Source organism: Bacillus rossius, unplaced genomic scaffold, assembly GCF_032445375.1.
Source record: "Bacillus rossius redtenbacheri isolate Brsri unplaced genomic scaffold, Brsri_v3 Brsri_v3_scf22, whole genome shotgun sequence".
Taxonomy (NCBI): domain Eukaryota; kingdom Metazoa; phylum Arthropoda; class Insecta; order Phasmatodea; family Bacillidae; genus Bacillus; species Bacillus rossius.
In genome coordinates, this window is record NW_026962393.1 from 987,201 (window position 1) to 995,000 (window position 7,800).

General features: G+C 44.0%; 1 non-coding gene across 1 annotated transcript; it reads right to left on the minus strand.

Annotated features, from left to right (window-relative positions):
- Positions 1–552: 552 nt before the first annotated feature.
- Positions 553–671, minus strand: LOC134543850 (5S ribosomal RNA). The gene has a single exon (XR_010077299.1). It is a non-coding gene; the product is annotated as a 5S ribosomal RNA (ribosomal RNA).
- Positions 672–7,800: the final 7,129 nt, after the last annotated feature.

Sequence of the window (7,800 nt, forward strand, 5' to 3'; positions counted from 1 at the left end):
TTCCATACACAACACATTGCAGGTACAATTTTACAGGTTACAGCTGTACCACCTCTAGTATTGCTGCCGACCATCCAACAAATGAGCACACTAAACAGGCATTGATGACATTGTTATCAACGTCTTTTTGAATCTCTCATTATTATACATAACTGCCCACTGAAACAGAGAAACTTCAAAATAGGTGTGTGTGTGTGTGTTTATATATATATATATATATATATATATATATATATACATATATACATATATACATACATACATACATACATACATACATACATATACACTTATATATTTATTTTTTCACTTGAATTTTGTATGAGGTATACACATGCAAAGATTCACAGCTACTGGGTGGGTGAGTGAGTGAGTGAGTGAGTGAGTGATTGATTGATTGATTGATTGATTGATTGATTGATTGATTGATTGAGAGAGAGTGAGTGTGTGTGTTAGGGGGGGGGGGGGAAATGTGGTGATTGTGGGGGAAAAAAAAATTTAAAATTGAAATTTTTAAAAAAAAATTTTTTTCTGTAGGGTGCAAAGTAGTAGTGCCAACGGCACGTGGTGTTCCCAAGCGGTCACCCATCTAAGTACTAACCACGCTCGACGATGCTTAACTTCGGTGATCGGACGAGAACCGGTGTGTTCATCGTGATATGGCCGTTGGCAATGATATAGATGTTTTTTTTTTGCAGTTTGTATTTGCCACTCGAAATAGCTATACCAGGTGTGATTGTTACAAACAACAGGAGAAATCGTGTAATGAACACTCTTTTACTTCCCCCCCCCCCCTCCTCACACACAACACCCACCACCCTCACCATCCCAACCACCAAAGCCCTCTTCAAAATACACTCTCACACACACACACAAACCCACACTCTATAACTGATGAACATTACCATAACTTCTTAAAGCCATTAGATAATATTTAACTCAAGAAAGGTATTGTGATATGTTTAAAGAAAGAAAGGTGAAACCTTTAACTTTACCAGCAGGTATTAGTATCACTGAGGTATCTTCTAGGTTGTAGCAGCAATAGTAGTAATAATAATAAAATTAAATAAGGTAATAAAAAAGAAAAGTTATACATGTGATCAAATCATGAATGTATAAAACTGGAATGAATTTAAATTTTTTTTATTTTTCTTCATAGGCTGTTTTGAAATTGATGAGTAAGTGCCTCTTCTTTTAAATTTTTTAATGCTGAACACTGTTACATAAGAGATGAATGTTTAGAAAATTTAAAAAAAAAAAAGCTAGCCCAGCCCCCTCCCCCCCTCACACAAAATCCAAACAAAAAAAAAACACCCTCCTTCAAAACATCACATAATCATCCAGCCAGCAGTGCAGACGAGAAATTTGCACTCGGGGCCGCCATTTTGACGATAAATTCTTGCATGGCACACCAAAGGTAGGAAAGAATTTAAAAAAATAAAAATAATGGGCGAGCACCCTCGCGTCTGCCTGTAGAAAATGAAGTTAAAAGTAACATAACCTAAAGACAGGCACACACTAGGGTGCTCCCAGGCGGTTGAGAAATTTTTTCCCGCCAAAAGACTTATATATATTATTTATTTTACTGTTTTTGGCAGGGGGCTATGTCGGTCTGTGTGCAAAGTAGTTCCTACTCCCGCCGCCAGGAGCGCGCGCGGTGGGTAGCGATGTTGTTTTTTCTGCTTTCATTTGTTTATTATTTAGAGGGTTAATGCTATGTAAATGTACGCAAGTTTGGTTATGTGTCGGTAGTTGTGCGAGATTTAATTTCCGAAACGAAATTTGACTTTCATCGGCCTGCATTTCTCACTTATTCGGAAAATACATGTGTGTTTATGTATGTATAATAATCGAGTGATTTTGTAATAATTTGGAAGTTTTGTTTGCGTGTGCGATGTGGGGAAGAAAAGGTGTGCACACGAGTCCTAGGGCTATATTTTTTTTTATTGCGAAATATTTACTTCATGTGGTGAAAAATTTTAAATTATTTGTGATGCAAGTGAAATTTTTTTTTTTTTTTCAGTTGGGTGATGTGTTTGTCCTCGTTTGTGTGCAAGGAAGCAAACATGCTGAAGGTAAGGGGCCATAAATGACACTTTAAAATATTAGTTTACCATTAATTTTGGTTAAATATTAAATTGCCATATAAGTAAAATCATGTCAACTGTTGTATTCCACCCAGTATAAGCTGTTAGTAATGGGTACTTAATATAAATAGAATAAATGTAAGCATTTTCGTCTGCATGAAAATTCACTTTTTTTTTGGATCCATTTGTACTGTGGGTAGTTAAATAGTACATTATGTTGTTTTTACTTCGAAGTACAAAACATCTTGTGCATGATTGCAAATTCAAACGCAGTTAAGCATAATATGAATTCGAATTATGTGTGTGTGTGTGTGTATATATATTTTTTTTTTTCAGTTTTTTTTTTTTTTTTTTTTTTTTTTTTTTTTTTTTTTTTTTTTACTGTGTCCAGTTTTAGCACAAATGGAATTATTTTCAAAGTGAATCGATGCAACTGGTCTTTGCCATTAATATTGATATATGATCTAACTAAATTAAATAGAAAGGATTTTTTTATTTATTTTTTTATATATATAAATATATTTGTAGCAATGTACTAATGACCACAGAAGTAAGCAAAAAAAAAAAATATATATATATATATCTCAGCCAGTAAACCATGCGTCTTAAAGACTTTTTTTAATGAAAATATTTCTGCCTTGGTTAAGCTTACATTTACTATCATAGGGATTGAGGGAATTGTAGAACAGCAGCAGAAGCATTTCCTTTCATGATCATGTTCTTGGTCCTGAAAAGGACCGTTTATGTAAGCATGTGCACACCAGACCTGCTCACTTGGAGCTGGTGTATTTGGTGACAGCCTTGGTGCCCTCGCTGACAGCGTGCTTGGCCAGCTCCCCGGGCAGCAGCAGTCTCACGGCCGTCTGTATCTCGCGGCTGGTGATGGTGGAGCGCTTGTTGTAGTGGGCGAGGCGGCTGGCCTCTGCCGCGATGCGCTCGAAAATGTCGTTCACGAAACTGTTCATGATGCTCATGGCCTTAGATGATATGCCAGTGTCCGGATGAACTTGCTTCAACACTTTGTAGATGTAGATTGCGTAGCTTTCCTTCCTCTTGCGCTTCTTTTTCTTGTCGCCCTTCGAGATGTTTTTCTGGGCCTTGCCCGCCTTTTTGGCTGCCTTACCGCTCGTCTTGGGGGGCATCGTAGGTCTGAGCTGTGCCGCTGTCGCTAGATGAGTGAGACGGGAATTTTTTTTTTTTTTTTTTTTTTAGACTACAGCCCCTCCACGCTGAAGTCAGTCTCACACAGCCGAAGTGTTTGTGAGCCCTGCTAACCAAATGGGAATGATTTGACTGAGGGAATTGATGCGTGCCAGGTGGGACCTATACGCTTAATTTGATAAACTGAGTAACTGCCTATGCTGTCTTCACTCTCCTGTGAGGGAGGGGGAAGCAGCTGGCGACGTGCGTCTGGCGCGGTCAAGCCTGCAGGAGTGCGGAATTTGCACCCCGACAGCCTATGGGGAGTAGCAAAGGGTAGACAACAGTAAACCAGCGAGCGCACTGGAGGAAACCTGTTGCCTGTGAGTGAAAAGTTAACGCAACCGAGGGCCCGAAGGGATAGGAAGCGGATGAGGGCGAATGGGATCTGTGGTTCTCCCAGATGGGATTTCTGGAAGAGCCATTTTGAGCACGCCATGCGGCGTATGTGCTCGGCAGGCACGAGCGAATGTGGCAATTTAGGCCTCGGCATCTCGAGGGCGGCAGGAACTGCTGGCGCGACCTGCAACTAAAAATACAACACATATTTACATTGTTCTATAACTAAGTTTAATGGCTATTAGCCCGGTTAGGCTAATAAAGGGGCTCGTGCACTCAGGCACTATGGCCGGCGTCTCTGAGCCACAAGATGATGGGTGAAGTCGTGGGTTTAGATTTATGTTGCGAAAAATTTTTAATATTTAATATATATGCATATATAATTAATAATTACAATTATATATGCATATATTTTTCACTACTGGGGTGGTTTAGAAGCACTGGGGGGGGGAGAAAAATTATGACGTAAAAATAATTTTTAAACACTAAAAATTCGGGTGGGCATGGCAGCAGCTCTCTGGAACATGGCGCCCTCTCCCTCGCCGACAGGCACTGTGGGCGGCGTCTCTGTGGCGGCCCCCAGGGAGGGCGGGGAACATGGAGCACAGCTGCTGGAGAGTAGATGACAGGGTGAGTGGGGGGAAAATTAGGTTGCAAAACTTCAATAATTTAGGAAGAAAACTAAAAATGAATGAGGGATAATTGCACTGAAAAGGGGGAAACGGCGATTCTCGTTGTTTTCTTAAATCAGGGTGGTGAAATTTGTTGAATCAGGATACGGTTTCATAATGGTGAGTGTTTTAGGAACAATTTGCCAGTTCAAACATGACGGTGGAGTTTATAGTTAAAAAGTTATGTGGAATTTAGTGTGACAATGTGTAGACGAGTTTTTCGGCTGAAAGTTCTCTCGCCAGTCCGCAACCGACTGCGGGTACCCCCACCTAGGCTCCGCCCACCGGCGCGGACCAGCCAATCAGCGCAGACCCGGGCTTGGCGAGAGAGCGAAAAACACGACTGATTTTGACGGAGTATTTTTTAAGTGTTTACGGGGGTTTTTCGCATAAAATGTGTTTCGGTCTTTTGAATTTTCTGGCATCTTCAGGATTATATCGTCCCAAGTTGTGTACGAGCGGATTGGTGTGTGTTTCGACTGATTTGTAAAAGGAAGTGGCTTGCTTGACGAGTTGCGCGTGCAGTGTTTCTATGCGAAGTTCCTTGTGTATTAGGCGCATCGGGACATAAATGGGAACTTGCGCTATTCTTCTTAGGGATTTGTTCTGTACGATTTGTAGTTTCTTCAAGTGTGTTGGCGCTGCGTAGCTCCATGCTGGGGATGCGTAGGTTACTATAGGTTGGACGCAGGCTGTGTAGAGGATCTTGCCATTATGTGTACTTAAGCTGCTCTTGTGGTTTAAGAGGGGGTACAGCGTTGCTAGTCTTGCGTTGGCTTGAGCTTGTTTACTGGCGATGTGGTTCTTCCATGTGAGTCCGCGGTCCATGTGTACTCCTAAGTATTTTACAGTTGTTTTGTATTCGATGTTGTTATTGAATAGGTTGAGCTGCGGCAGGTTTTCTGGGACTCGTCGGCGCGTGAATATGATGGCTTCGCATTTGCCTACGTTAATTGATGTCCTCCAGTCGGTGAACCATGCTTCTATGGTGTGTAGCGAATCTTGCAGTCTTCGTACAGCCAGGTGGGGGCTGAGGGAGCTTGTATAGAGCATGGTGTCGTCTGCATAACACGCAATGTTGGCTCCAGGTAGTTGTGGGAGATCTGCTACATATATGTTAAATAGCAGGGGCCCTAGTATACTGCCTTGCGGTACCCCTGCTAGTATTGGTCTAGGTGTGGATATGGCGCCTGGAATGTGTGCACGAAATGAGCGGTGATGGAGGTATGAGTCTAATGTTTTGATGTATGTGTCCGGGAGTTGTATGACCTGGAGTTTGTGTAGCAGTCCTTCGTGCCATACTCGATCAAACGCCTTTTCTATGTCGAGAAAGACAGCTGCAGTGTATTGGCGCCAGTTGAATGCGTGTGTAATGTGTTCTGTAATACGGACTAATTGTTGCGTGGTGGAGTGACGAGCCCTGAAGCCAAACTGGTAGTCCGGGATTACACGATGTTCTTCCAGATGTAGTTGGATGCGGCGAGCTAGCACTTTCTCTGCGACTTTAGACAGCGTGTTGAGGAGACTAATTGGTCTGTAGCTGGTTGGTAGTTTGGGATTTTTGCCTGGTTTTGGGAGTAGGATTAGTTTGGCTTCTTTCCAGGTGTGTGGCCAGGAGTTTGTTTGTAGGATGCCATTGATGCAGGATGTGATTGCCTGAAGGGCAGGGAGTTGGAGTTGTTTGAGGACGAGGGAAGGGATTTTGTCTGCTCCTGGCGCTTTGTTGTTCTTCAGAGATTTAATTATTCTTTTCACTTCCATTTCTGTGGTAAGGAGAGGTTCCGTGGTGGTTGTGGCTAGTCGCATGTTGGCTATTTGCTCTGACACTAGGAGTGTGTGAGGCGGATTGTTGGGGAGGATGTTGGGCTGGAAGGCAAGTTCCTGGCTGTCAGCTAGCGCCTTCACTTTCTCCTGTGGTGTGTAGGCGAATGTTCCAGTTGGCTGTTGAATGGGGGGAATGATGACGGGTTTGGCAGTTAATGATTTGGTGGCTTTCCATAGAGTGTTGTCGGCTGTGGTTAAGTGTGAGATTTTGTGGTCCCACAGTGTGGCTCGGTGTAGTGCTAGGTGACTGAGGAATTCGGAGTGAAGATCGTTGTAGTCCTTCTTGAGTGCTGGTGTTCTGTTGCGTTGCCATCTACGACGAGCTTGATTTTTGGCAGTGAGAAGCAGTTGCAGGGGAAAGGGAAGGGCGACTGTATCAGGTTTCGGCTTTGTTGTTGGGACATAGTTTTGGATGGCTTTGGTGAGTGTTCTGGTTAGTTCTGCCGAGTACGCCTGCAGGTCGGCAGCTGTTGTAATGGTAGGGACAGGAGTGAGGTGGTGTTCTACGTAGGAATTTAATTTTGGCCAGTTGGCTTTTCTGAAGTTAAGGATTTTCTTAGGTTTGGTTGTAGGTGTGTGGACGTCTTCTAATGTTGCTACGACTGGCAGGTGATCAGAGTGGAGCTCATGGAGGACTTCTAGTTCGTAAACAAAGTTGGTATTAAAATAAATAGTGAAGTCTAGGATGTCAGGATTATGTTGAGGATTTTCAGGGTATCTGGTAGGATGGTAGGGAGCGCAGACCATATAACGGTGTTGCTGCTGATGTGCAAACAGCACCCTGCCATTTGTGGTTGTTTGTAGGCAGTTCCATGCAGGATGCTTGGCATTGAGGTCGCCTAGGAGAAGGAAGGAGGAGGTGAATGTGGCTAGGACTTGTAGGTTTTCAGGTTTAATAGAGCGGCCAGGCGGCGCATATGCGGATATGATGGTGCATTTCTTGCCTTTAATTGTAAGGACTACTGCAACTGCTTCTATGAGCCCTAGGTCCGGTAGGTGAACTTCATGGTGGAGTAGATTAGTGCGCACTGCCAGCGCCACTCCCCCCCCATGGTTGTCCTTGTCTGTTCGGTGTATGATGTAACCTGGAATGCGCAGATTGTCTGTGGGGGAGAGGTGAGTTTCAGTGATGGCAATAATTTGTATGTCGTGTTCGCGAAGAAATTCTTGTAGTTCTGGAAGTTTATGTCGTATGCTTCGTGCATTCCAGGTGGCTATTTTTGTAAGGGGGACATTAGTGTGGTGTGCTGTCATGTTTGGGGGAGGAAGCTGTGGTTATGGCCGTGATGAGGTCGACGGCGAGGTGAATTCTGCTCTCTGGTGGAATGGTGGTGTCCAGCCAAGCTGCCAGTAAGTTGCACAGTTTTTGCGCCACATCCATTAGTATTGGCTGCGCTTCTGCCACTTTGGTGAGAGTGCCACGCAGCACCTGGCAATCTCTGTTGTTGGCCGCCACTCGGTCAGGTGTTATGACCGCTGGGGGTGTAGGCAGAGGCATACTCCGCGTCACGATCGTGGCCGGCATGGTGGTGGTCCCATGTGGTTGTGGTTGCAGTGCAGGAACTGCCGGAGCACTGCTTGTGCTTGGTGTGGTGTCCATCTGTGGTGCCACCTGCACAGGCATAGCAGGGGCTTGCTGCATTAGCATGGGTTGCTCTGGTGCGGTCGGGGCACTCACA